The sequence below is a fragment of the Hemiscyllium ocellatum genome, chromosome 4, assembly GCF_020745735.1.
Source record: "Hemiscyllium ocellatum isolate sHemOce1 chromosome 4, sHemOce1.pat.X.cur, whole genome shotgun sequence".
NCBI classification, from domain to species: domain Eukaryota; kingdom Metazoa; phylum Chordata; class Chondrichthyes; order Orectolobiformes; family Hemiscylliidae; genus Hemiscyllium; species Hemiscyllium ocellatum.
The window spans coordinates 77029667-77057528 of NC_083404.1; the positions used below are offsets into that span (position 1 = coordinate 77029667).

The window sequence follows — 27862 nt, forward strand, 5'->3', positions numbered from 1 at the left end:
GGTCACTTAAGAGATACTTAAGGATGATGAGTGAGTGTCTGAGATTACAGACTCATCAGAAGGCAGCCCCGAAAGCACAGCCACTATCAAACAGAGACAGTGAAGCTGCTTTAATTTTGATATAGTTAAATAAGTAGAGGCAGCTCCAGGCCACCATTATATATAGAAAGGTCCACCAGTGTTGGCAGCTGTGGCTCTAGGCTTAGGATTAAACAATGACCTTGTGAGCCCACAGGCTATCTGCCAGATTACTGTCACCACTGGACTTCACCTCAGTGGGGTCCCTGCTGAGTCCTAATCATACTAAAATTGGTTAGATAATTCTACAGATTGGTTACCCATTCTCCCAACACCAAATCCCCGATTACTAGGCAAGCAGCCTCTGCAGGAGATGGACTGTCTCCCAGATGATAGTTCTGAGGCAGGAAAACATTATCTCGCTGACTTGTAGCCAATTTCTGTGTAATACTACTTCATTCTACCCTCAGACCCATTTCTGTAGGACACAGAAGCTTCCAGTCTTGGTGTAAGAAACTCTTGCTGACAAATTGCAAGATTGTGGCATTTTGTTCAACGTTGAGAAGGCAGGACCATTCATAGTTACCTCAGCCAGTACAAGATTGAACTTGTGTTGTTGGCATCACTCTACCTTGCCAACTGAGCTAACTGACTTCTAAGGTGGGGGGTGGTGAATCAGGAGGACCTCCTTTTGGATCTGTTCCTGGGCCTGTTCAAGGAAGCCTTAAACAAGTCAAGTCAGTAGAGAGGGACAACTTCATTCAACTGCCTGTTCATCTCTGTGGATATGTCCACACCTGGGTGGACCTGGAGAAGAAGCATGCAATGGCCCCTGATACTGCTTGAGGGCTTCCACAATTGATGGTTACCACAGGGGTGCTCAAGAGCATCATTTTTCTGCTAAATCTTAACGTAAATTTTGCAAGTTTCTTTGAGAATTTGATGTTTGTTGTAGTGCTTCTTTAAGTGGTTGCAACTCATTATGTATGTTTATTTCACGTATTGGTTCTTATGGTATAACCATGCAGCTTTGCAACCAGGGTGCCATTTGGCCCATTGTTGGAGTGTTACCCAACATCCAACTCTCTCTCACAACCTTCTCTGCTTGAAGTATTTAAACTGTATAGTGTCTCTCAAAAGAAGCAGTAGTTTCTGTCTGCACTATTCTCTGTAACCAAGTAGCCATGTTCCTTTTTTAACTTATTTGTTGTGAATTGGTTACGAATTGTATGTGCTCAAACAATAATGTAGTACCCTGTCATTTGAACCTTGCAACATTAGTATTTTATATTCTTCTGAGAAGGCAATGGTCCCATCAACAGCACTCTGCATTTGATCCTATTGTCAAATTTAACTCAATCTTATTATTAAATTGCCAAGTAAAAGTTAGAAACAAACCATATGTGGGATATAGGTAAAGTAGTGTTACTTCTGCAATTATAATTACTTATACAAAGTAAATGAACTCACACTGGTGTGTAATTGTTTCAGCTAAGAGCTGAGTCAACAAGAATGGAAACTATGTCGAGGAAATACATAATTGCTTTTTGTATTAGCTAAAAATGTATGCAAGAATGAAATGGGACTGTAAAACAATGGCAGACATTACAGGCGAATAGATAAGATGCTGTGAGGGGAGGCAGTTAAGCTAGATACGCCTGTACAAACAATAGGTATAAACATCTGTTTCCTACTTTTACAGAAACACAGGAACAAACCCCAATTAAAAGGGTCATAAGGATCAGTATGGTAGGGGAAGGCACAGATGGAGGGAGTAGATAATGGTAAGGAAAGGATATGCCTAACAATGACCCACAGCGGAGTGAGGTCAAACGGCCTTGTGAAGCCAGAAATAAGCATTTTGTCACAGACAAGGCTGGATAAGGCAAGAGATAAACAGGAGTAATGGGTGCCGATCTTAGTGAGGTGGAAGATGTAAACAGGGGAGGGGCAATGAAATAAAAAAAAGAAACCAAATTATATAAATATCGAGTATTAATTGAATTCGGTGTGTGTGTCCCTTGCCTTGTAGACAGTGGACATCACACCCTCTTGCAAGAGTAAAATAAAGGACACTACTGATTCAGATTTTGTCTGGGACTGAAAATATTGAAGTGTGTGAGCTTAGTTTCTCACACATAGAAACAACCTTGGTATTATGCAAATAGTGCAATGCAAATATGATCACGGATTCCACTTCAATTCTGATTTGACTTTTCATGTTGACAAGTTTCCTTCAGTTGACAATTGCAAATGAGCAAAAAATGTCAGCGTTTGTATTCAAACATGAAAGCCTGACGTTCTAACTCTGCTGCGGTTTTCATTGTTTTGAATATTTCAGTCTAAACAACACAGAACTTCCATTGCCTACGAAGAAAACGATAGAAAACATTTTACAACGATCAACGACTCTGTCCAACATATGGGATTTTCTTTGGAGTTAAATGTTGGATTTAACACGGTAAAGATACTCGTTTTAAACAAAACCAGAAGTTGGTGTAAAGCTCAGCTGGTCTGGCAGCATCTGTGAGGGGAAAACAAAGTTAACTTTTCGGAGACGGTGACCCTTCTTCACAAATGCTGCCAGACCTGCTGAGTTTTTGTTCTGATTTATAGCATCCGCATTTCTTTCGGTTTTTTATAAGGTACTTGTTTTTTTGGGGGGAGTGGCAGTTGTAATAAATTTTCACCTTGATTCATTCTGACTTCTTTCCTGGACCTAGAAGTAACTCCTAAAAGAAGTGTGTGTGAATGCACACTGAATCGGTCCAGCTGAAAAATAAAGTTTATGGTAAACTTTTATGTGGTTTCCTGCAGGAACCCGGAATTGAAATTGTAAAATTTTTCAAAAAAAACAAAAACACGCCACACCAATCTATTGCACTTGTTTGGGATGGGATGAGTGAATTCCAAGTAAACCTGTTTGACAAAAAAAAAGTCAGAATGCAAAGAAAGTCGTTGGTGCTGAGTTTACAGACAACTGAGTTTAGTCACATGGTGCACAAAGTTTGTTGTGAAGTTTTGCCTGAAGTCACTCAACAAAAAAAAGTTTAACAGAACAAACTCTGTAACTTCTTCCGCCAAACCACACCCAGAACTACTTCTGCACGCACACAGTAAGTTTTTTTAAAAAAAACATCAATGTAAAGCATCTTTTGCACTTTAGTTAAACATCAGGATCGATTTGCGAATTTGGTTTATGGATCGAACAGAATGCAGAGAGTGGAACTGAGAGACAGAGGCGGGAGGACTGGTCAGAGACCCAGACAGAAATTGAGACACAAGGCTTCATGCAGACAGAAGCAGAAACTGAGGAAACGCAGAGAATCAAAGGGTATGATAGGGACAGTGCAACACTCCACATCAGACAAGGACGGGATAAACATAAACGGCTGTACCGGAGAGCATTGGTGATGGGAAACGTGGAAAATTGAACCAGATTAGCAGGAGATGAAAAGGATCCGACACAAATATAAAAAGATTAATAATAGGTGCAATGTCTTAGCCCCGGAAAAAACAGGTACTTAGGCAGCAATAAACCCAAGGAGCGATGGGTAGAAAGTCTGGCATTCGGAGACAGATATTCTGAAAAAAATAAGCAAGCAGGGGAAACCTGGAAGGGAACGGCATTAAGATGCAAATTAAAAGGTGCAGAGATCATCAGAATCAGGAGCAGGCAAGGACTACCCCAGTGCAACTACTGAGAGGGAATTTGAAGAGGAGAATCGAAGGGGATCGATAAGGATAGGCAGATTGAGATAATAAAAGTAGGGACCGCGAATCAGACAGAGGAACATGAAGCTTGAGAGTACTGAGAGATGCCCGACCGACTGTGACTTGACAAACACCGGGAGGAGTGAGAACAGATTCCGAGTCTGACAGTGTGGGAAGTGATGATCTGACCCTGAACTGGATACATATACCCTGCCAGCTCTCCAAGGCTGACATCCCTCCAATTTGCAAATGTACAGGCCCCCGAAAGCTTTTTGCTGGGTGATTCGTTCAGATTTGTCCGAGAAGGAAATAGACTACCTTTCTGTTTGAAAGCTATAAATCGCAGTTTAACCTTGAGCTGAATTGTCTAACACCTTTCGATGTTAAAGAAAAGTAATAGGGTCTTGATTTTTTTTAAACAAAACTATTGTTTTTAAATGGTCATTTTATTTTTGCACCAACCACATGGATTAATGAATTAGATTTTCTAAAACAATTCCTGTGTGTACACACTTCTGTATTTTTATTACAAACAAAAACAGAAATTGCTGGAAAAGCTCAGCAGGTCTGGCAGCATCTGTGGAGAGAAATGAGAATTATTGTTTCGGTCAGTGCCCCTCAGAACGCTCATCATTTTTATTGTTTATTGTAAAAGTTTGGAAGCAGCAAAGTTTCAAAGTTTTTTTTTCATTTTTCTTGAGAGTTGTGTTCATCAGGTGGGCTGTTGTTTCGGTCCTATTTCTCTGTTGTGTACAAAACATTGTTCCTGTCACAACCGCGCTCAACTTGTTCAGAACTGGACTGAGGGAAGATCTGGCTGCTCTCGACTTTAGGCAGGCAGGTTGGGAAGCTGTGGAAACATTATATTAACGTAAGAACCGTCCCCTCTTTTTTTTTCTGAAATCATGCTGAGACCAGGTAGAAGCGCTTTCTCACCTCCTCAGCCACTGGAGGGCGTGATGTAAGCAACTTGTGTCTCAAAGTAACAGATGGACAACAACTCTGGTGACTTTAAAAGTTGGATATATTCTCGAGAATGTAAGTGAATACACTTTTATGTTTCCGTTTTGGTTGAAAACAGTGTGATCAATATTAAACTGCCATCCAGACCGTTTGAAAATCGGAGCGGCCAGATTATTCATCTACCAAGGAACTGACTGGAACAAAAACATCTGCTGTGACAGAAATGCCTGGAGAAACTTAGGCTCGGCAGCATCCGTGGACATGAGCTCAAAACGTTGACCCTGCTTTCTCTCCATAGATGCTGCCTGACTTGCTGAGTTTCGCCCAGCAATTTCTGTTTTTGGTTCAAATCTTCAGCATTTGCAGTTTGTTTGTTTTCATTCCCACTGTAGTTGGACAAACCATCAGTAGTAGATTGAAAACTCTTGATGATAAAGAATTGCTGACTTACTGAAATAAAGGATTGTTTAGAATTTTAAATGGGTGAACGGATGAGGAATACTAGAAGCAGTTTTTCAAGACATTAGAAACTAAGCTAATTGCAGGAAGATCAAATAATGTGAAACCCCAGAATGGTGAATTGATGTTTTGTTGTTGTAGAGTCATAGAGTCATAAAGCTGTACAACATGGAAACAGACCCTCCTGTCCAACCCGTCAATGCCGATCAACTATCCTAAATAAATCTAGACCCATTTGCAAGAATTTCGCTCATATCCCTCTAAACCTTTCCTATTCATGTACCCATCCCTGATGCCTTTTAAATATAATTGTACCAGCTTCCACCATTTCCACTGGCAGCTCATTCCATACGTGCACCACTCTCTGTGTGAAAACGTTGTCTCATTAGTTCTCTTTTAAATGTTTCCCATCTCACCTTTAGCCTGTACCCTCTAGTTTTGAACTACCCTATCCTGGGGAAAAGACCGAGACTGTTCATCTTATTGATGCTCTTCATGATTTTATAAACTTCTGCAAGGTTACCACTCAGCCTCTGATGCTTTTGGAGCTCTGCTTAAAGTACCATTCCACAGGCTTTCCTCACAGAACTGTTGACCTGCGGACATAAAATTCAACTCATATGTGGGATTGGAAAGGGGGTCATTTAATGAGATAAGGTTAGACTGGCTGGGCCTGTATCCATTGGATTTATCAGAATAATCTTTTAATTTATCCAGGAGATTTAGGCTTCAACAATAATAACCTGAACCTAATTTAGAATGCTGCTTTCTTGAACCATGTGACCCACAATGCTGTTAAGGAAGGAATTCAAGGATTTGACCCAATGATACTGAAGGAATGGTAATATATTTCCTGGTCTGGGTGGTGAGTGGCTTGAAGGGGAACTTGCAGGTAGTGGTGGTTTTGGATGTAAGTTTGCTCACTGAGCTGGAAGATTTGTTTTCAGGCACTTTGTCACCATGCTAGAGAATTCCTAGAAGCATGGCATTCCAACTGGAACTCTATCTATAAACGCATTGGATGCCATTTCCCACCACTGAGAAAAAGAACAGGAAATGACACCACCACAGGAAATGACATCATCCAACCAAGGAAACTTAAACACATACATAGAAAGTGGGCCATGCAACCAGTGCTTCATCTGAAGCCTCACTTATGTTGTTACCTAGTATGGTGATGAAAATGTTTGCAAATGAACCTTCCAGCTCAGTGAGCAAACCCATATCCAGAACCTCAACCTGAGCTACAAATCTTCTCAAAACTTGCGAGCAGTGGTTTTTCCCTGCCCTTATCCTTGAGGTGGAAGTGGTGATGGATTTGAAAGGTCTTTGATGAGTTTCTGTAGTGCATCTTACAAATGGCATCCTGCTGCTACTTAGCATCAGTTGTGGAGACAGTGGATGCTTAAGGGTGTCGTGCTTATCAAGCCGGTTGCTTTGCCCTGGTTGGAGTCAAGCTTCTTGATTATTATTCAAGCTATACTCAGACATGTATGAGTATACAATCACATTTCAGACTTGTGTCAGGTAGATGATGGACACGTTTTAGAGAGTTAGGAGGTGAGTTACTTGACTGCAGATCAGAAATAAAAGCAGACAATGCTCAATGCTAGAGATAGATATCTCACTACAACTGTGGAGATAGAAACAAAGTTAACATTTTGAGTCTAGTCACTATTCTTTGGAACTGAATGACACCTTTTGTGCTACTGATAAAGGAGAAGGAGCAGCAAATGGAACAACCAGTGAGGATGCCAAAGGAGGTACTCGTGCTGATAAATTAAAGGTTGCAATATAAAATAAGTGTTAATGATAGGATTGAATAGGAGAAAATTGGTCAGCTTTTGTGAGATCAAATCCAACAAGTCATGGGGTGGGGAGGGATGATATAATCAAAATAGAGGACTGTGTTCATGTTTTAAAGCTTTTGAACTCAGTGTTGAATTCTGAAAGTGCTGAAGTGAAAAACAACATTGCATTTTCTCTTATGAAAGATGGCCATTGCCTGTGACTTGTGACACAAATGCTAATTGTAACTTATCAGACCAAGTCTGGATATTGCTCATGTTTTACAGCATTTGGGCAGGGACCAATTCACTATCTGAGGAGTTGTGAATGATTGTGAACATTGTGCAATGAGTAAATATCCCCAACTTCTAACATTACTATGGGGAATATTATTGATGAAAGAGCTGAAGATTCTTGGGTGTAGGACACTACTTTCAGGAATTTCTGTAGAGATGTTGTGCAGTTGAGGTGATGGACTTCCAAAATCACAATCATTCTTCTTTCTATAAGGTAGTTTCTCAATCAGCTGGACTTTTTCCCCTGATTCCCATTGAGTCCAGTTTTGTTAGGCCTTCTTGTTGCCATACTCAGCCTAGGTGTCAAGAGCAGTAACTCTCAGCTCAACACTGGAATTTAACTCTATTTTTTCCATGTTTGAAGTGAGGATGTAATGAAATCAGGAGCTGAGTGGCCCTGGCAGAACCAAACTAAGCATCAGTGAGCAGGTTATTGCTAAGCACATACTGCCTGATAAATACTATTAATGATCTCTTCCATCACTTTATTGATGTCAAGTGTTGACCAGTAATTGGCTAGTTTTGATTTGCCATTCTTTGGTTTTAAGGAATACTTATGCATTTTTCCACACTGGTAGGTGCCCGTATTGTAGCTATACTGGAACAGCTTAGCTAGGAGTATGGCATGTTCTAGAGCATGACTCGTCAGTGTTATTGTTAAGGACTCATAGTCATTAGATTATCCAGTGACATCAGCTGTTTCTTGATATCACATGGAGTGAATCAAATTGGCTGAAGACTGTCATTAATTATGCCAGAGATCTTTGGAAGAGTAGGATTCTGAGGGGCATTTACTAGGGTAAATGCTGAAGGGTTACTCCCTCTGATAGGAGACACTTGAACTTGAGGACATAGATTATAAATAAAGGGTCGCCTATTAAAGGTGGAATTGAGAACAAACCTTTTACTTTCAGAGGTTTGAGAGTTTGCAGAACTCACTTTCCTAGAGAGCATTGAAGGTGAAATCATTGACTATTTTTATAGATAGATTCAAATTTTATCATGGATAGGTAGGGATGTGTATTTGAGGGCACAGTCACATCTGCCTGAATGTATTAATTGTTGGAGAAAGTGAGGACTGCAGATGCTGGAGATTAGAGCTGAAAATGTGTTGCTGGAAAAGTGAGGCAGGTCAGGCAGCATCCGAGGAGCAGGAGAATCGATGTTTCGGGCATGAGCCCTTCTTTTCTGAAGAAAGGCTCATGCCCGAAACGTCGATTCTCCTGCTCCTTGGATGCTGCCTGACTTGCTGCGCTTTTCCAGCAACATATTTTCAGCTCTGTATTCATTTTTGGGGTAGGCTTAATGGACCAAATGGCCTACTCCTACTCCTCACTCATGTTTCCATGTATGATTTGCCTTACACTGCTTAGTTTTTTGTCAAATGGTAGGACATTGCAGCATACACTTTATACATTTAATATTAGCACAAATTTTATGGTTTAATGATTCTTACTAAGTTTCTTGAATGTTCCACCAATGGTTACAACTGTCTGTTGGGAATACACAGTAAGAAGTTATTTTTATCAATAAAGACATGGATAGCTGTATAAAATGATTTATATTTCAGCTAACCTTGCATACTACAAGAATAGCATACTTACATGGGAAAGGTTGAGATATTTTAACCCGAGGAAAGACAACAAAAATGAAATTCTGGATCTGGACAAGATGTGGGAAAAGTTTAATAAACTCATAGTACAGAAATGATCAATTCAAAGTGCAATTAAATTATGACAATATGGCCAAAGAGAACAGGTTCACAATGGTCAACTAATAACGGGAATCATAATCATTGTAAATCTTTGTGTGATTTGAGCCTGAGATAAGCCTAAACTGATATTTTTTTTCTGTCATGTTTCCATGAAGACTAGCAAGATTTCTCATCATGTCATCCCATGATACTTCACTAAGTATCTATCTCACCCTCATGTCCAATTCTAGCCTGATTCTACCACTAGTCGTAGCTGGAATAACTTATCACTGACTGCATATCGTAGGAAAGACTAGCATCCCTGATAAGCATGGCATCTTTAAAATGTCATTACACACCAAGATAATTTATGGAAGTTAGCTCGCTGAGCTGGAAGGTTTGTTTTCAGATGTGTCATCATCATGACTAGGTAGCATCATGATAGCCCACAAACTTACTAACATACTTAATGTGGGCGGCACGGTGGCACAGTGGTTAGCACTGCTGCCTCACAGCGCCTGAAGACCCGGGTTCAGTTCCCGCCTCAGGCGACTGACTGTGTGGAGTTTGCACGTTCTCCCCGTGTCAGCGTGGGTTTCCTCCGGGTGCTCCGGTTTCCTCCCACAGTCCAAAGATGTGCGGGTCAGGTGAATTGGCCATGCTAAATTGCCCGTAGTGTTAGGTAAGGGGTAAATATAGGGGTATGGGTGGGTTTCGCTTCGGCGGGTCGGTGTGGACTTGTTGGGCCGAAGGGCCTGTTTCCACACTGTAAATCTAATCTAAAAAATACTTAAACAGTGACTAACGAACCTAAAAGATCCATTAGATACTACCAGCAAAACTGTCATTTACAAAACACCATGCAAGAACTGTAAAAACACTAAATGGACAAACAAACAGGAAACTTGCCACTAGGATACATGAACACCAACTAGCCACCAAAAGACATGACCCGCTATCACTGGTTTCCATACATGCAGACAAAAAAGGACATCACTTTGATTGGGACAACACACACATCCTAGGACAGGCGAAACAAAGACATGCACGAGAATTCTTAGAGGCATGGCATTCTAACCAGAACTCCATCAATAAAAACATCAACTTAGATCCTATCTACCATACCTTGAAAAGAAAACCAAAAATGACATCACCTACCTTAAGAAACCAAGACCTATAAATAGAGGGGCATGACTTACCACCAGTGCTTCACCGGACAGTCTCACTGATGATGTTACCATGTCATGGTCTGAAAATAACCTTCCAGCTCAGCGAGCTAACTTACATACTTATCATTAGCCAAGATAGATGTCAAGTCACCTACTTAGAAGTGCTGCCCTGTTGAGTGACTAACACAGAGTAGTACATTGAAATTACATCGTGCACGCTGAACTTTTCTCATCCCTGCCCGACATCAACAAAGTTATCTTGCATCCAAGAACAAAAAGCATAAAGAATAATGCAGCACAGGAATAGGCCCTTCAGCCCTCCACGCCTGCACCAACACATTTTGCTGTTCCATACTAAAACAGTCTTCACTTACAGGATCCATATCTCTCTATTCTCTTCCTATTCATGTATTCGTCCAGGTGCTCCTTTAATGCTGCTATTCTGCTGCTTTCACCACCTCTCTAGCAGTATGTTCCAGGCACTCACTACGCTTTGTGTGAAAAACCTGCCTCCCACATCTATTTTATTACCCCCCCCACACACACACACACACACACACACCTTGAACCTATGTCTCTTAGTAATTCAATCCTGCACCCTAGGAAAAAGCCTCCTAATTTCCACTCTATCCATGCCATTCACAATCTTATAAACTTCTATCAGGTTGCCTCTCAACCTCCTGCATTCCAGTAGAAAATAAACCCAGTTAATCCAACCTTTCTTCATAGCTAACATCTCCAATACCAGGCAACATCCAAGTAAACCCTTTCTGCACCTTCTTCAAAGTATCCACATGCTCTGGAGTGTGGTGACCAGAACTGTGTACAATATTCTAAGTGCGGCCTAACTGAAGTTCTATAAAGCTGCAGCATAACTTGCCTATTCTCTAGTGTATTTCATAATTTTCACAGTGCAGTGGCAGAGTGTTATAGGCTCTGTGTTCCATACCCTGAGAAATGACACATGAACTATGTTAATTGTGGATAGAACCACCACTTTACAAGATGATACCATCTACTTCTCTAAGTTGTCTCTGAGCACTCTTCAAGGACCGATGACAAGGTAGATATTGTTGTTGACCAGCATAAGAGCCCTAAATATTGTGCGCTATGTGCATTCATATTTACTATGATATGATTACAAATGAAAAGTACTTGCATTCTGCAACTATACGATTGAAATGTTTCTCCCTTCACTGGTGTCTCATCCAGCTGAAGCGAAAATCCACAACAATCCTCACAACAGCTGTGCTACACCAAGGGAGGGTAGCACTGTGTAAGAGTACTAAACTATGCTGAGGTACCCGTAAGCTGGGCATTAATAGAAAGGGGAATAGTTCATTTCTGTTTGCATAGCTAAATCTGTATTGCGTGAAAATATATTTGTGGATGATTTTTGTTACACACTGTTTCGGTTGAGCCCATGACTCATATTTTCCATGCGTATTTCAGTGTTGGAGGAGAATCATGAGCCATGCATTCAAGGAGTGGTCTCTAGTTCTCCATGGAGGACAGACTGCCTCAGAATGAAAGAATCATGTCTATTGTCTGGTTGTATACCAACTCCACTTTCATAGAATGGTAGCCTTTCTAGTTCTTACGGTGGAGTTTTCTGCTTCATTGATTGGCTTAAAATGAATGACAAGAATCTTCATGTTGAAAGAAAATATTTCCTCTTTTCCACTTAAGTTTGAAACAGCAAATTCAGAATTTTGCCATCAAGTAGGGAATACTTATTTCTATGCATTTTATTTCATTATTAGCCCAACTTGTACTGTTTCTAAATCAGAAATTGCCGGACAAACCCGACATGTCTGGCATCATCTGTGGAGAGAAAACAGAGTTAACATTTAAGTCCAATGACTCTAAAGGTTCTGTAGAAAGGTCGCTGGATTCAAAATGTCAACCCTGTTTTCTCCCAATAGATACTGCCAGACCTGCTGAGTTTCTGCAGCAATTTCTATTTCTATTTGTTTGACATTTCAGTACCTGCAATTCTTTGTTTTGTTATATTGTTGCCAATTCTAAGCTACTTTCAATGTTCCTCTCTTTAATTGAGAAACTAGATGGCATCACTTCCCAGATGGAAGTCAGAGCAGTTACCTTGAGACAGCAGCTTGCTACTTGCTTCTCTGGGCCTTTATCCAACTCCATGTTCATTGTAATGCCTTGACATGCTCTCCAGCCACTACACTCATCTAAACAAGTTGGAAAGCTTCATGCCGATTCTTGGACCAATGCATACCTCACTTCAACCCTTCAGGTCTTCACTTCATGACATGCATGCTTCTGTCAGATCATTTTGTGTGCAGGATCATGCATGATCATATACATCCACATGGGATGCATTTTATGGCTCTTTACTTTATTACTTATTGTTCACTTACTTTTCACTTACTCAGAGGCTGCTAACCCATATGGCTTGCATTGTTAAGTTTTCTATCTGTGATGCAGGACCACAGAAGTGAAAGACAGGTACTGGCTTGCAGCTTCTGAAGTGGCATGCAACTGGGGTTTAAATATGGCATCAGTGGTGTGAATGTCACAAGTCCGAGCTGTGGCGAGTATACCTGGTTCTTCTTTCTCATGATGCTGTGAGATGGGTGCAGATAATTAATGCAATGAAGAGCAACAGTGGGAAAAGTCATGTTGCACCATGGTGGATCAATAAATCTCACACTGCATCAAAAATGGGAAAATTAAGCCTTATATGTTGTTTCATGTACAATATCTGGAATCTGTCTATTCTACAAAAACATATGCCCTGTCATCCTGGTTCCCACGGCAGAGTGAAAAATCTGAATCCCATGATATTTTGGTTTGTCTCCAATTGGTTTCCCATACCCAAAGCCATGTTGACTATCTCTAATCAGTTCTTGCCTTTCCAAATAAATGTACATCCTGTACTCCAGGATTTCCTCAACAACTTGCCCACCACCTACGCAAGACTCACCGGTCTATAGTTCTATAGCTGGTGTAATTGGATTGCACAACCTCTTTCTGTCCCACCCTTATCTGCCACCCATCCAATTGACTGTGATGTCTGCCTAATCAAAATTCACTCCCATTGTGTTGCTGAATTATTAACTTGTTATTTGTTAATGCAGGGAAAATGAGAAAGAAGAATTCTCAAAGATTTGGATGTAAATTCTCAAAAACATTTAAAGGAGAGCAAGACTGATCCGAAGTTTATGGAACCAGAAAATGAGACAAATTGCAAGGTAAAGTAATGCTTTTTAAATCTTGACTGTTCATGTTTGAAATACAAATGCTGGTATTACTCTATGATGAAGAAAATAGATGATTTATAAAAGTGCATATCTTGAGGCCTGAGCCACTAACATTTTGCTGAAAATGTTATGAAATAAACATTAATAATCACAATAACCTGGTTTGTCGTTAACTCCCACCGTGCTACCAGAAATGTAATACAGTGGGATTTTCACGCCCATTTCCTGAAAGTGAGCCTGTTGGGGCTGAGACCAGTTTTGTGGCGCCTGCCTAAAGGTGAAGGGTGACGGTGGGGGTGCTTGGTATCTGCACCAGTGACTTTCCTCAAGCTAAAAGTAATGGCAGTGTTCGATGAAAAGAATAACATTTTCAGTGTTTTAAAAATTTAAAGATGTTAGGAGTAGGTGCGGAGGTGAACCGTACAGCTCTTCCAGATTCCCCAGTAGGGATCTTTACTTCAAATTCATTTTCACACACAATCCCAAGATCTGATTCTAGTCAAAGTGACACTTCAAACTTTAATACCCTTCGCCTTCATTCTTAGCAGTATATGATGACATGATTATATCTCAGGTTGTGATGACAGGAAATACATTGAATGGTCTAATCCTATCATTTCTGATCCATTTGAACAACATTGCTTACATTTGAGCAGATATATTGCATTCTTGACATAATGAAGCACTGAAGAAATGAGTTCAAATTGTCAATTGTCATGAAAAACACATCCGCTTCACTGATATATTTCAAGGAAAGAGATCTACCAACCTTAGCTGGAGTGATCTATAGATGAGTCGAGAGTGTGGTGCTGAAAAAGCACAGCACGTCAGGCAGTGTCCAAGGAGCAGGAAAATTGACTGTTCGGGCGAAAGCCCTTCATCAGGAATATTCCTGCTCCTTGGATGCTGCCTGACCTGCTGTGCTTTTCAAGCACCACACTCTCAACTCTAATCTCCAGCATCTGTAGTCCTCACTTTTGCCTACCTGATGTATATATGACACCAGACTCAAAGTAATGTGGTTGACTCATAAATGACCTCTGAAATGAACCAGCAATGCACTCAGCTATATCTAAAAGCTTCAAAGTTTATAGGAATAAAACTGGACAAATCACCTGGCACCAACTGGGCACAAAAAGTTACAATGAGAAACTCAACCCTACTGGCTCTGTGAATTTAATCTTACTAACTTCAAGGGACTTGTGCCAAAATTGGAAAGGCTTTCCTACAAACTAATGAAACAACAGTCTATCATTGTGATATACACAGATATACCTTGCAGACAATGCTCCAAACATCACCATCATCACCGTTCACTATATAATGTCCCACCAGGACAGATCCAAAGAATTAGCAGCAAAGTACTATGCAGTTAGAAATGTGTTGCCCTAGAAGTCCTCAACATTAAGTCCTGACCAAATGTCATGGCATCAGGTCACACATGGACAGGGAAATTATCACCATCCACCTCGGCTAATGAATCAGTACTCTTCTGTGTTGAACACCAATTGGAAGAAGCTCTGATGGTGGTGTTATGTCTGTAGTTGGGTGTTTGTTGCCCTTTTAAGGTAGCAGATCAGGTAACCTGGAGGCAGGAGCAAAGGGAGGAAGTCTAAGATCGACTGTGGAGCTGGAAGGAGGCGCAATAAAGTAATCCCCATTTAAGTTTACCCTCCATCTACTTCATCAAGATGGCAGTGGAGTAGGGGTCCTGAGCCGGGCTCATCGGCCCCCACTGCTTTCCTTTTCCTTCTCTTTTTCTCTCTTATTGTTTCCTTCTCTTTTCCTTTACTTAAACCTCATGTCCTGAGCTTGGAAGACATTGGTGGTGATGAGGGATCCCAGCGTGAACCGTTTGGTGGTGATCAGTGAGCTCCAAGCACATACCAAGAGCTCTTATTACCTTTTCTGGGATTTACATGAGACCTGACATCAGAATTGGTAACTGCTACATGAGCGAAAGTGACATTCGTGAGGTAGGCCCAATGGCAAAAGAAGGCTTTTGAGGATCAGCAACTTTGTTGTTGGTTGAGTCCCATACTGGGAGTGTCAAAACAGTGACAGGAGGGCATCACAGCTACACCAAAGTGGGCTCGAGAGGAGAGATGCAACTCTGATAATGGTGGGACTGGTGCAGGCAGTGCAGCGAGGCAGTGGTGGAGGAGAATCAGCCCAGCAATGAAAGATGACACTTAAAGAGTGACAACTTGAAGACTGATTGTGTCCAGCATAGATGATGACGAGGCCTTGGAGGAGGGAAGGTGGTACAGATGTCATTGATGATGAGTTGGCTCAGGACTTTTGGACTCCGTTTAAGCTAGATCTTCCTTCTTTTTTCATCTTCTTAAACCGTTCAAAACTAATAACCTGACCTAACCAGATCATGTTGACAGTGGAAAAGCCTTTCACAGTAATTTACTGTTTTTTTCATCATTCGTCATTCATGTACTATTCAGGACACAAACTGCGTGCAAATGCCGTTTTTGTTTGTCGAAGGAAGGATGTTATCTAGACTACGAAAATGGCGTGGGATTGTGGAGGTAATGTCAAGGCAAGCAGTGATGAGGGGACTCAGGCCACAGCTGACTGCTGAAGAAGGGAGTACTCACCCAGGATTTATGGAGGTCATTGTGAAGAGGGAAGTATTCACCCAGGATTTATGGAAATTGTTGTGAAGAGCGAGTATGCAGCCAAAATTTAGCAAAACTGGTTGGCACAATGGCTCAGTGATTAGCACTGCTGCGTCATAGCTCCAAGAACCCAGGTTTGATTCCACCCTCAGGTGTTTGAGTATGTGGAGTTTGCACTTTCCCCTGGGTCTTGCGTGGGCTTCTTCCGGGTGCTGCAGTTTCCTCCCTCAGTCGAAAGGTGTGCAGGGTAGGTGGATTAGCCAGGCTAAATTGCTTATAGTGTCTAGCAATGTATTTGCTAGGTGAATTAGTGATAGAAAATGTGGGGTTACGAGAATAGGGTGGGTAGGGTTGGGATGCTCTTGGGTGGGTTGGACTCAATGAATAGCTGAATGGCCTGCTTCCACACTGTAGGGATTCAATGATTCTATCACAAACAAAAACAGAAGTTACTAGAAAATTTCAGCAGGTCTGGCAGCACCTGTGAGGAGAAATTGAAGCTAATGTTTCGTGTCTGGTGACCCTTCCTCAGAACTTCTGTTTTTGTTTCTGATTTACAGCATCCGCAGTTCTTTCGGTGTTTATACAATGATTCTGTGTTGTGAAGAGTGAGTACTTAGCTAGGAGCTTAACAAATACATCATAGAGAGCAGTCACGAGGGACTCGGGCTGTTGCCGATACCAGGGCAGAATGATACACTAACACACTCAGTGAGAGATCAGCTGATGTGGAGAGTGTTCACTGAGGGGACTTGGCTACTCGACTCGAGTGGTGGGAAAACAAAATGTGGCCGATTTGGAGTGATGGAAGTATTTGACGAAGGGAATGCATGTTGGAAACTGTACACCAAACATTTTGATGCATATTTAATTATGAATAATGTAGCTGAAGACATAATGATACCGATTTTCTTGAATACAGTTGGGATCAAGGCCTGCATGATCCTAAGGAGTCTGTTGCAACCAAAGAAACCCACGGAGAAGACATAACAAGAACTATGTGAAGTGTTGGGGAGTTATTTTGCTTGAAGGCCACAAATGATTGAGGAATGTTCCTGTTTTTATAAATAGGGACATCATGAATCACAGTCCATTATCCAATTTGTGACTGCCTTGAAGAGGTTAGCAGTAAGTCAAATTCAGAGAGTTCCTCCATGATACCTTGTGGAACTATTTGGCTAGTGGTCTTCAACACAAACCCATACAACTGAAGCTGCTAACAGTGATGTGGACAAAGTCATTTGTCTCTGAGTTAGGTATGGCCATACCCAGGTAGGCGATAACAGCAGGATCACAGTGCAATGACAGCCTATCAGAGAAAGATGTGTCTACAGAACAACAGGAGTTTTCAGAAGTCTTGGAGACTGCACTAGAAAAGGTTCCTGAGACAAGGAGATGTTCTTTGAGGGATCACCATCCCCCTGAAAGACTGAAAAACTGAAAGTATTACTTTCTTTTTCCAAGTGTTTTTTTGGAAATATTCCTGACGTTGCAAGAATGTTAGCTAAAATGCTTGTGTAATTGTTGTAATTGTTGGATATATTGATAAGGGGAGTATGGAAGTAAAGGTGTTATGTTTGTATCTGGGAGTGCTACCTCTTTAAGAGAGTGGATCAGGTGACTCGGAGGCAAAAGCTGAACAGGTAATCTAAGACCAACTATGGAGCTGAGACAACGCACGATACAGTATTCCCTGTTCAAGTTTACCGTCCACCTAACTCGTGTTCTATTTATGATCCTAGTGAACCAAAAACGTAATAGATGGCAAAGATGCAGAATGTACTCTGAGTGGGGGTTTCGATATGTCTCTTTAAGAGTGGCTCAGTAACAGCAGTATTGACTGCTGGCTGTGTTCCAAAGGACAAAGCTACAAGACTGGGTTGTAGCAGGGAGGGAACCAACAAGAGGGAAATGTCTACTTAGTCTCATCCTCACCGATTGATCTTGCTTTAACAGTATAATATCCTATCTTCACAGTGATGATACTCTCCTGCTGTTTCTATGACACTACCAGCATGAAAAACAAGATAGATTTTGAATTGGGCTAGCAACTCAAATCTGGGCATCCCTGAGGCTCAGTCGATCATCCACGACAGAAGAATGCTGGTGGTGATGTACATTCTTGACTAGGATTTAAATATAGGAGATATGATCAAAAAGTTCAAGATGGCATGAAAATTATTATTCATGGTAAATAGTGAGGAAGACAGCATAAAGCTCAGGGGGATATCAATGGACTGTCAGATGGGCAGAGCTATGTTAAATTGAATTCATCTTGGAAAGTGTGAAATAATGCACTTTAGGAGAGCTAACAAGGCAGGAGATTGCATTATTAATAGTAGGACTCAGGAAAGTACTGAAGATCAGAGGGATCTTGGTGTGCATATCCACAGATCCCCAAAGTTAATAGGTCAGATGGATAAAATGGTTAAGACGACTACTATGGAATGCCTATATTCATCAAGACATGTAATACAACAGTATGAAATTATGATGCAACTTTGTATTATTAGGCCATAACTGGAGGACTGCATGCAATTCTGGTCACCACATTGTAGGATTGCACCTGAGAGGAGTCAATGAATTACTAATTTAACGTATTGCTATGGATAGGAGAAAGAGAGGACTACAGATGCTGGAGATCAGAGTCGAGAGTATGGTGCTGGAAAAGCACAGCAGGTCAGGCAACATCCAAGCAGCAAATGAATCAACGTTTCATCAGGAATGATGAAGGGTTTATGCCCAAAGCATTGATTCTGCTGCTCCTTGGATGCTGACTGACCTGCTGTGCTTTTCCAGCACCATACTCTTAATGCTACGGATACAAATAGAGTCATAGAGTCAAACAGATGTACAGCATGGAAACAGACCCTACGGTCCAACTCGTCCATGCCAACCAGATATCCCAACCCAATCTAGACCCCATCTGCCAGCACCCAGCCGATATACCTCCAAACCCTTCCTATTCATGTACCCATCCAAATGCCTTTTAAATGCTGCAGATGTACCAGCCTCCACCACTTCCTCTGGCAGCTCATTTCATACATGTCCCACCATCTGTGTGAAAAAGTTGCCCCATAGGTCTCTTTTATATCTTTCCCCTCTCACCCTAAACCTATGCCCTCTAGTTTTGGACTCCCCATCCCCAGGGAAAAGACTTTGTCTATTTATTCTATCTATGCCCCTCATAATTTTGTAAACCTCTATAACGTCACTCCTTAACCTCCACGCTTCAGGGAAAACAGCCCCAGCCTGATCAGCCTCTCCCTATAGCTCAAATCCTCTAACCTTGGCAACATCCTTGTAAACCTTTTCTTAACCCTTTCAAGTTTCACAACATCTTTCCGATAGGAAGGAGACCAAAATTGCATGCAATATTCCAACAATGGCCTAACCAATGTCCTGTACAGCCATGACATGATCTTCCAACTCCTGTGCTCAATACTCTGACCAATAAAAGAAAGCATACCAAACACCTTCTTCACTATCCTATCTACCTGTGACTCCACTTTCAAGGAGCTATGAACCTGCATTCCAAGGTCTGTTTGTTCAGCAACACTCCCTAGAACCTTACTATTACATGTATACGTCCCGCTAAGGTTTGTTTTCCCAAAATGCAGCACCTCTCATTTATCTGAATTCAACTCCATCTGCCACTTCTCAGCCCATTGGCCCATCTGGTCAAGATCCTGTTGTGATCAGAGGTAATCTCCTTCGCTGTCCACGACACCTCCAATTTTGGTTTCATCTACAAACTTACTAACTGTACCTCTTATGCTCACATCCAAATCATTTATGTAAATGACAAAAAGTAGTGGACCCAGCCCAATCCTTGTGGCACTCCACTGGTCACAGGCCTCCAGTCTGAAAAACAATCCTCCACCACCACTCTCTGTCTTCTACCTTTGAGCCAGTTCTGCATCCAAATGGCTAGTTCTCCCTGTATTCCGTGAGATCTAACCTTGCTAACCAGTCTCCCATGGGAAACCTTGTGAAACGCCTTACTGAAGTCCATATAGATCACATCTACCACTCTGCCCTCACCAATCCTCTTTATTGCTTCTTCAAAAAACTCAATCAAGTTTGTGAGATATGATTTCCCAAACACAAAGCCATGTTGACTATCCCTAATCAGCCCTAGACTTTCCAAATACATGTACAATGTTTAAACCGTTGCGGCAGATTGGAGAAGGCTCTTGAGGGAGTGACTAGTGCTAAGGACACAGTTTTTGATAAAGAGATCTCCCAGTTAAGATGGAAATGAGGAGAATTTCTTTCTATTAGAAGGTGTCAGTCTATGAAACAGTGTGTTTTCCCAGGTTGATGCCTAGGCTGGAGGATCTGAGCTATGAGGATAAATTGCTAGTTTGTTGGAGGTGTAAAGGTTGAGCAGGCACCTGATAGAGGCATATACGATTATGAAGGTCATATATAGAGTAGATAGGAAGCTACTGTTTTGATTAGTAGAGAAGCCAAAACCAAGGTAAGAGGTTAAAGAATAGTTGAGGGAAGTTTTCATGCAGAGGGTGGAGAGAGTCTGTAACTCACTGCCTAAAAGAGTGGTTGAGACAGAAGCTCTCATAAAATCTCAATTGACATAATAAAGTGCAAAGCCAGATTGCCTTGGTCAGGCTTGGGATTTTGATATGTGTCTCCAAGATGAGATCATTTTGGGCTCACTTTGCAATTTTAGGTGGGGCAAATGGTTAGTAGTTAACTTGACAGGTCAAGGTGGATGAGGCGAAATGCTTGGTAGAGGTGGAAACAGTAACACTAAAAGAACTGATTGAATTTGGAGGGACATTAAGAGATAAATTCAGAGGATCATAGCAGTTGGAAAATGCACCATAAAGGGAACTGAGACAATTACAGTGATGTTGGAATATACCTATTAATGGTGCTATGAGGAATGTGGCAAACAATATCAAATTGAGACAGATGGATACAGTCAGTCTAGTAAAGGAAGTTTTATATCAGCAAAAGGAGAAAACTATAATTTAGAGAACATTGCATTGAAGGAACAGTTGTTTGGGGAGGATACAGAGTGCAATGAAGGCTAAAGTAAGGCAAAGTTAAAAATCACACAATGCCAGGTTATAATTCAATAGGTTTATTTGAAAATACAAGCTTTTCAGAGTGCTGACCCTTCATCAGGTCACTAACTATCTGACAAAGGAGCAGCGCTCTGAAAGCTTGTACTTTCAAATAAACCTATTGGACTATAACCTGGACTTGTTTGAGTTTTAACTTTGGCCACTTCAGCCCAACACTGGCACCTCCACATCAAAATAAGGCAAAACAGATGAGAAGAGAAGAAAAAGGTGAGAGATCATGGCCAAGAAAATGACAGCAATGAAATAGAGCTAATGGTTCTTGGCAGCTGCCACATGCATCAGCAAGATCATTCAGATTGCAATATTAACATTCAGGTGCTAGAGATAGAATAAGTCCATTCACTAGAATCATTAGATTGATGAATGGATTCACCAGTTGATTTAACAATTTTATGCTAGGAACTTGCTGGTTGGAAGCAGGGCCTTTCAAAAAAAATTCATGAAATCATGGTGGTGTAGTGAGAATGTCACTCAACTAATTATCCAATTTAATGAAAACTGAAAGAACTGCAGATGTTGGAATTCAGGAACGAAAACAGAAATTGTTAGAACAGCTCAGCAGGTCCAGTTACCCTTCCTCTGAATAGACTGGTCACTGGACCTGAAACGTTAACTCTGATTTCTCTCTACAGATGTTGCCAGACCCACTAAACCTTTCCAGCAATTTCTATTTTTGAACTAAAATTAATGCTGTGGGTACAAATGTTTAAATTTATTGGCACCAGATTGGAGGAGGTTCACTTGACTGATTCCTGGAATGGATGGGGTTATTATGAGAAAATGTTGGACATACATTCAGTAGAGTTTAGAAGAATCGAAGGTGATCTTACGGAAACATATGAAATCCTGAGGAGGCTTGACAAGGTGAATACGTTTTCCTCAACAGCAATGGAGGCAGGGCCATTGAATATTTAAAAGGCTGAATTAGAAAGATCTTGATTAACAAGGTAGCCAAAAGGTATTGGGGGTAGGCAGGAAGTTGAAGTTGAGCTCATATTATAATCAAGAATGATCTCATTGAGTGGTGGAGCACGTTTAGGTGGCTGAATGGTGTATTACGGCTCCTAATTCATATCTTTTAAATTGACTAATTAATTATTAAAATCTGTAACTTAAAAATAGTCTTAATAGCAGCAGTATGAAACTATAGAAACAATCCTGTTTACTACATGTAGGCAGGAAGAAAGATGGGTGGAAAGCTTAGAGCTTGGACAAACAGAGTTGTTATCTCTGGTTTGTTGCTTTTGCCACGTGCTAGCGAGGCAAGGAATAGGGAGAGAGAGGAGTTAAACATGCGGCTACAGGGATGGTGCAGCAGGGAGGGTTTTGGATTCCTGGATAATTGGGGTTCTTTCTGGGGTATGTGGAACTTCTACAAACAGGATGGTCTTCATCTGAACCAGAGAGTTACCAATATGTTTGGGGGAGGGGGGGGGGGGGTGTGGAATTTGCGAATGGGTTTAAACTAGTTCAGCAGGGGGATGGGAACCTAAATTGTAGTTCGAGTATCGAGGTGATTGAGAGTAGGGAGGTCCGAAATAAGGATTGCAAGAGGGCACTGGTAAGCAAGAAGTTGGTTGAAGTCTGTCTATGTCAATGTCAGGAGCATCCAGAATAAGGTGGATCATCTTGCAGCATGGGTCAGTGCCTGTGGTCATTTCAGAGACATGGGTAGAGTGGGGACAGGAATGGTTATTGCAGGTTCCAGGATTTAGATGTTTCAGTAAGAACAGAGAAGGTGGTAGAAGAGGTGAGGGTGTGGAATTGTTAGTCAAGGACAATATTACGGCTACAGAAAGGACGTTTGAGGACTCATCAACTGAGGTAGTCTGGGCTGAGATTAGAAACAGGAAAGGAGAGGGGTGTTTTATATAGCCTTCAAATAGTTCCAGAGATGTACAGAAAAGGATATCAAAGATGATTCTCGATAGGAGCGAGAGTGGCAGGGTAGTTGTTATTAGGGACTTCAACTTTGCAAATATTGACTTGGAATACTATAGTTCGAGTACTTTAGATTGGTCAGTTTTTGTCCATTGTGTGTAGGAGGGTTTTCTAACACAGTATGTAGACCGGCCAACAAAGGACAAGGCCACATTAAATTCGGTACTGGGTAATGAACCCGGCCAGGTGTTAAATTTGGAGGGAAGTGAGCACTTTGGTGATAGTGACCACAATTCAGTTATGTTTGTTTTAGCGATGGAAAGGGATAGGTATACATCGGAGGGTAAGAGAGATGTGATTAGACAAGATTTCAGATGCATAGGATGGGGAAGGAAACTGCAGGGGGTGGGCACAACAGAAATGTAGAGCTTATTCAAGGAACAGCTCCTATGCGTCATTGATAAGTATGTGTCTGTCAGGCAGAGAGGACGTGGTCGAGCAAGGGAGCCATGGTTTACTAAGGAAGTTGAATCTCCTATCAAGAAGAAGAAGAAGAAGGCTTATGTTAGGATGAGATGTGAAGGCTCAGTTAGGGTGATTGAGAGTTACAAAGTAGTCAGTAAAGACCTTAGGAGAGAGCTAAGACACGTGAGGTGGGGACATGAGAAGTTGTCGGCGGATAGGATCAGGGAAAATTCTAAAGCTTTCTATAGGTATATAAGGGATAAAAGAATGACTAGAATAAGATTAGGGCCAATCAAGGACAGTGGTGGCAAGTTATGCGTGGAGTCAAAGGAGATAGGGGAAGCATTACATGAATATTTTTCATCAGTATTCATACTGGAAAAAAAGTGCTGTTGAGGAGAATACTGAGGAGTAGGCTACTAGACTAAATGTATTGAGTTCTCAAAGGAGTAGGTGTTAACAATTCCGGAAAGTGTGAAAATAGGTAAATCTCCTGGGCCGAATGGGATTTATCCGAGAATTCTCTGGGAAGCCAGGGAGGACATTGCTGAGCCTTTGGCTTTGATCTTTATGTTCTTATTGTCTACAGGAATAGTACCAGAAGACTGGAGGATAGCAAATGTTGTCCCCTTTTCAAGAAGGGTAGTAGAGAGAACCCTGGAAACTATAGACCAGTGAGCCTTACTTCTGTTGTGGGTCAGTGTTAGAAAAGGTTATAAGAGATAGGATTTATTATCATCTAGGGAGTAATAAGTTGATTAGGGATAGTCAACACGGTTTTGTGAGGGGTAGGTCATTGCCTCACAAACCTTACTGAGTTCTTTGAGAAAGTGACCAAACAGGTGGATGAGGGTAAAGCCATTAATGTGGTGGATATGGATTTCAGTAAAACATTTGGTAAGGTTGCCTATGGTAGGCTACTGCTCAAAATATGGAGGCATGGGATTGAGGGCAATTTAGCAGTTTGGATCAGAAATTGGCTCGCTGAAAGAAGACAGAGGGTGGTGGTTGATGGGAAATGTTCATCCTGGAGTTCAATTACTAGTGGTGTACTGCAAGTATCTGTTTTGGGTCCACTGCTGTTTGTCATTTTTATAAATGACCTGGACGAGGGCTTGGAAAAATGGGTGATTAAATTTGCAGATGACACTAATATCAGTTGTGGACACTAAGCTGTAGATAGTGCCAAAGGATGTTGTTGGTTACAGAGGGGCATAAATAAGCTACAGAGCTGGGCTGAGAGGTGGCAAATGGAGTTTAATGCACAAAAGTGTGAGGTGATTCACTTTGGAAGGTGTAACAGGAATGCAGTGTACTGGGCAAATGGTAAGATTCTTGGTAGTGTAGATGAGCAGGGAGATCTTGGTGTCCATGTACATAGGTCCCTCAAAGTTGCCACCCAGGTTTATAGGGCTGTTAAGAAATTTGTTAGCTTTTAATGGTAGAGGGATCAAGTTTCGGAACAATGAGGTCATACTGCAACTGTACAAAACTCTTGTGTGGTTGGAGTTGGAGTATTGCATACCGTTCTGGTCACCACATTGTAGGAAGTTTGTGGAAGCTTTGGAAAGGATTCAGGGGAGATTTACAAGTATGTCGCCAGGTATGAAGCGAAGGTCTTATGAGGGAAGGTTGAGGGACTTGAGGCAGTTTTCGTTAGAGAGAAGAAGGTTGAGAAGTGACTTAATTGAGATGTATAAGATAATCAGTGGGTTAGATTGGGTGGACAGTGAGAGCCTTTTTCCTAGGATGGTGATGGCTAGCACAAAGAGCATAGCTTCAAATTGAGGGGTGATGTATATAGGACAGATGTCAGAGGTAGTTTCTTTACTCAGAGAGTAATAGCAGTGTGGAACTTACTGCCTGCAACAGTTGCAGACTTGCCTACTTTACAGGCATTTCAATGGTCATTGAATAGGCATATGTGTGAGTATATGGAATTGTGTAGGTTAGATCGGTTTCTGATTGGTTTCACAGGGCAGCACAACATGGAGGGCTGAAGGGCCTGTACTGCACTGTAATATTCAATGTTCTATGTCCTGCATGGAAGAAATTAAATCATCGTAAGTGGTTTGGCCTTTTTATGACTCCAGATCCACAGCAATTAACTTTGTTTTGACTCTTAACTGCCTTCTGAGATAGCCTCACAAACCATTGGTTGTAGCAAACCTTACAGAAAAGTTAAAAAGGAATAGGATTTAATAGGCCACTGTCATAAAGAATGAGTTCAGAAACAAATATGGCATAACCAGCCCTGTCAATCATTGAAAGTGATACTAACATGTGGAACTTTGCCAAAATTAGAAGAACCGTCCCTGAGCTTTACATTGTCATACTCACCAAATAACATCTTTAAGTCACTGACCTGAGCACCACAATTCATCTTCCTGGATGCACTCTATTGGTGGGACAAACAGAAAGAGGTGCCACAGTGCTGTACAGTTGCGAGGGACTTGCCTGGGTTGCACTCGATATCATGTAGTCTTATGGTATTAAGTCTAAAATGGGCTGGACAAATCCCTATATAAAAACAGAATGCTGGAGAAATTCAACTTGTGTGGTAGCATTGGTGGAATGATAAACAGAGTAAACATTCTGAGTGTGATATGACTCTTCACTGGAAAATGTCCTACTGATTCCCATCTACTTGTGGTTCACACAAGTCACAAAATATTACTGCCTAAAATGGAATGCTATTTGGAACAAGCACCGATGATGGCAAATGATTTCAACAAGGTCACCCAGGTGGACATCATAAAATATGAGATCTCTGATTGGGACTGTTCATCTGGACCAGTTAGGGACAGATCTGACTGACATATAAAAAGAGGAGTGTCAAACATTCTGACCCTCTGAAAGCTGATTCTGAGAGAGTTGAACTAGTGTCAAGGACATTCCACGTGTAAATAAAGGATGACTTTGTGACAGGATACCAGCCTCTGTGGAGTTATTTCAACAAGAGTACAGAATCAACTCTGGGAGTGGGACTGAAATATCCATAAACCAGATACAGGTAGTTCTTCTATAACACAATGGTTGCATTTTTGTGCAACCGTGTGTTATAGCAAAATCATGCTTTAGAAACAACACTTAGAGTATTAGTGCTATAATTGGGTTACAGCCAACAACCTTTTAAAAGTTTGCACCTAAGAAACAATGTCCCCAATTCATCAGTTGTGTTACAGCAACTCGCGTTAATGAAACACACATTATTGCAGAACAACCTGTCGCTTCATTAGAATCACTATTGGCTGAGTCCTGAAAGACATGTCAGTGCTGAAGAAAGGTCACGGGATTCGAGATGTTAACTCTGTTTTTGTGCTACAGATGCTGCCAGACCTGCTGAGTTTCTCCAGCAATGTCTGTTAGTATTTGTTTCACAACTTAAGCATTTTGAGTACTTTGCTTTATTCTAGACGTTTCTGTTATACTGAGTCTGCAGCAGGTGGTGAGGAATGAAACAAGAAGGAAAAATCTACTGGATCATGTCTTTGTCAATCTACCTATTGTTAATACATCTATCCATGACAAATACTATTAATATAGAGTCCTTGTGAAGACAAAGTCTCATCTACGCACTGAGCAAGAGTGGCAGTTAGAGTGACTGCTCTTGATATCAAGCCAGAATTTCATCAAATTTGGCATCAAGCGCTCCAGCAAAATTGAAATCAATGAGAATCATGGGTAAAATTCTCAACTGGTTAGAAACGTAATCAGCACAAAAGAATATGTGTTTGTTGGAGGCCAAATAAATTAGTGCCAGAACATGGTGCGGGAGTTTCTCAGGTTCATATCCTAGGTCCAAAAACCTTCACAGGCTTCATCAGTGATCTTCCACCAATCATAAGGTCATAAGCAAAGATTGCACATGCACACACTGATGAGAAACCAGGAGAAAGTGAGGATGACAGATGCTGAAGATCAGAGTTGAGAGTATGGTTCTAGAAAAGCACAGCAGGTCAGGCAGCATCCAAGGAACAGGAGAATCAACATTTCGAGCATAAGCTCTTCATCATCATTCCTAATGAAGGCCTTTGCCTGAAAAATTGAATCTCCTGTTCCTTGGATGCTGCCTGACCTGCCGTGCTTTTCCAGCACCACACTGATGAGAAACCATTCAAGGAGACAGTTGCATATTGTGCAGTGACATTTATGTGTCCATAAGAGAGACCTGGACAACATTCAAGCTTGGTCTGATAAGTGGCAAGTAATTCCTACCCTTTAAATGCCAGGCAATGACCATCTCCAACAAGTATTAATCTAATGATTGCCTCTTGACAATCAATGGCATTACCATCATAGAATCCATCATTATTTAAATCCTGGGATTACCATTGATGAGAACAAGAACTAGCCATATAAATACTGTGATTGCAAGGGAGGGTTAGAGGCTAGGAATTCTAAGGTGAGTGACTCCCTAGATTTTGTTTGCCATCTACAAT

General features: G+C 41.3%; 1 long non-coding RNA gene across 1 annotated transcript in view; it reads left to right on the forward strand.

Moving 5' to 3' along the window:
- Positions 1-3076: 3076 nt before the first annotated feature.
- The window catches only part of LOC132815423 (uncharacterized), an 87229-nt gene continuing 62443 nt past the window's right edge, over positions 3077-27862 (forward strand). The window contains exons 1-2 of the long non-coding RNA XR_009644651.1: positions 3077-3134; positions 13208-13321. This is a non-coding gene — a long non-coding RNA (uncharacterized LOC132815423). The remainder of the gene's footprint in view (positions 3135-13207; positions 13322-27862) is intronic.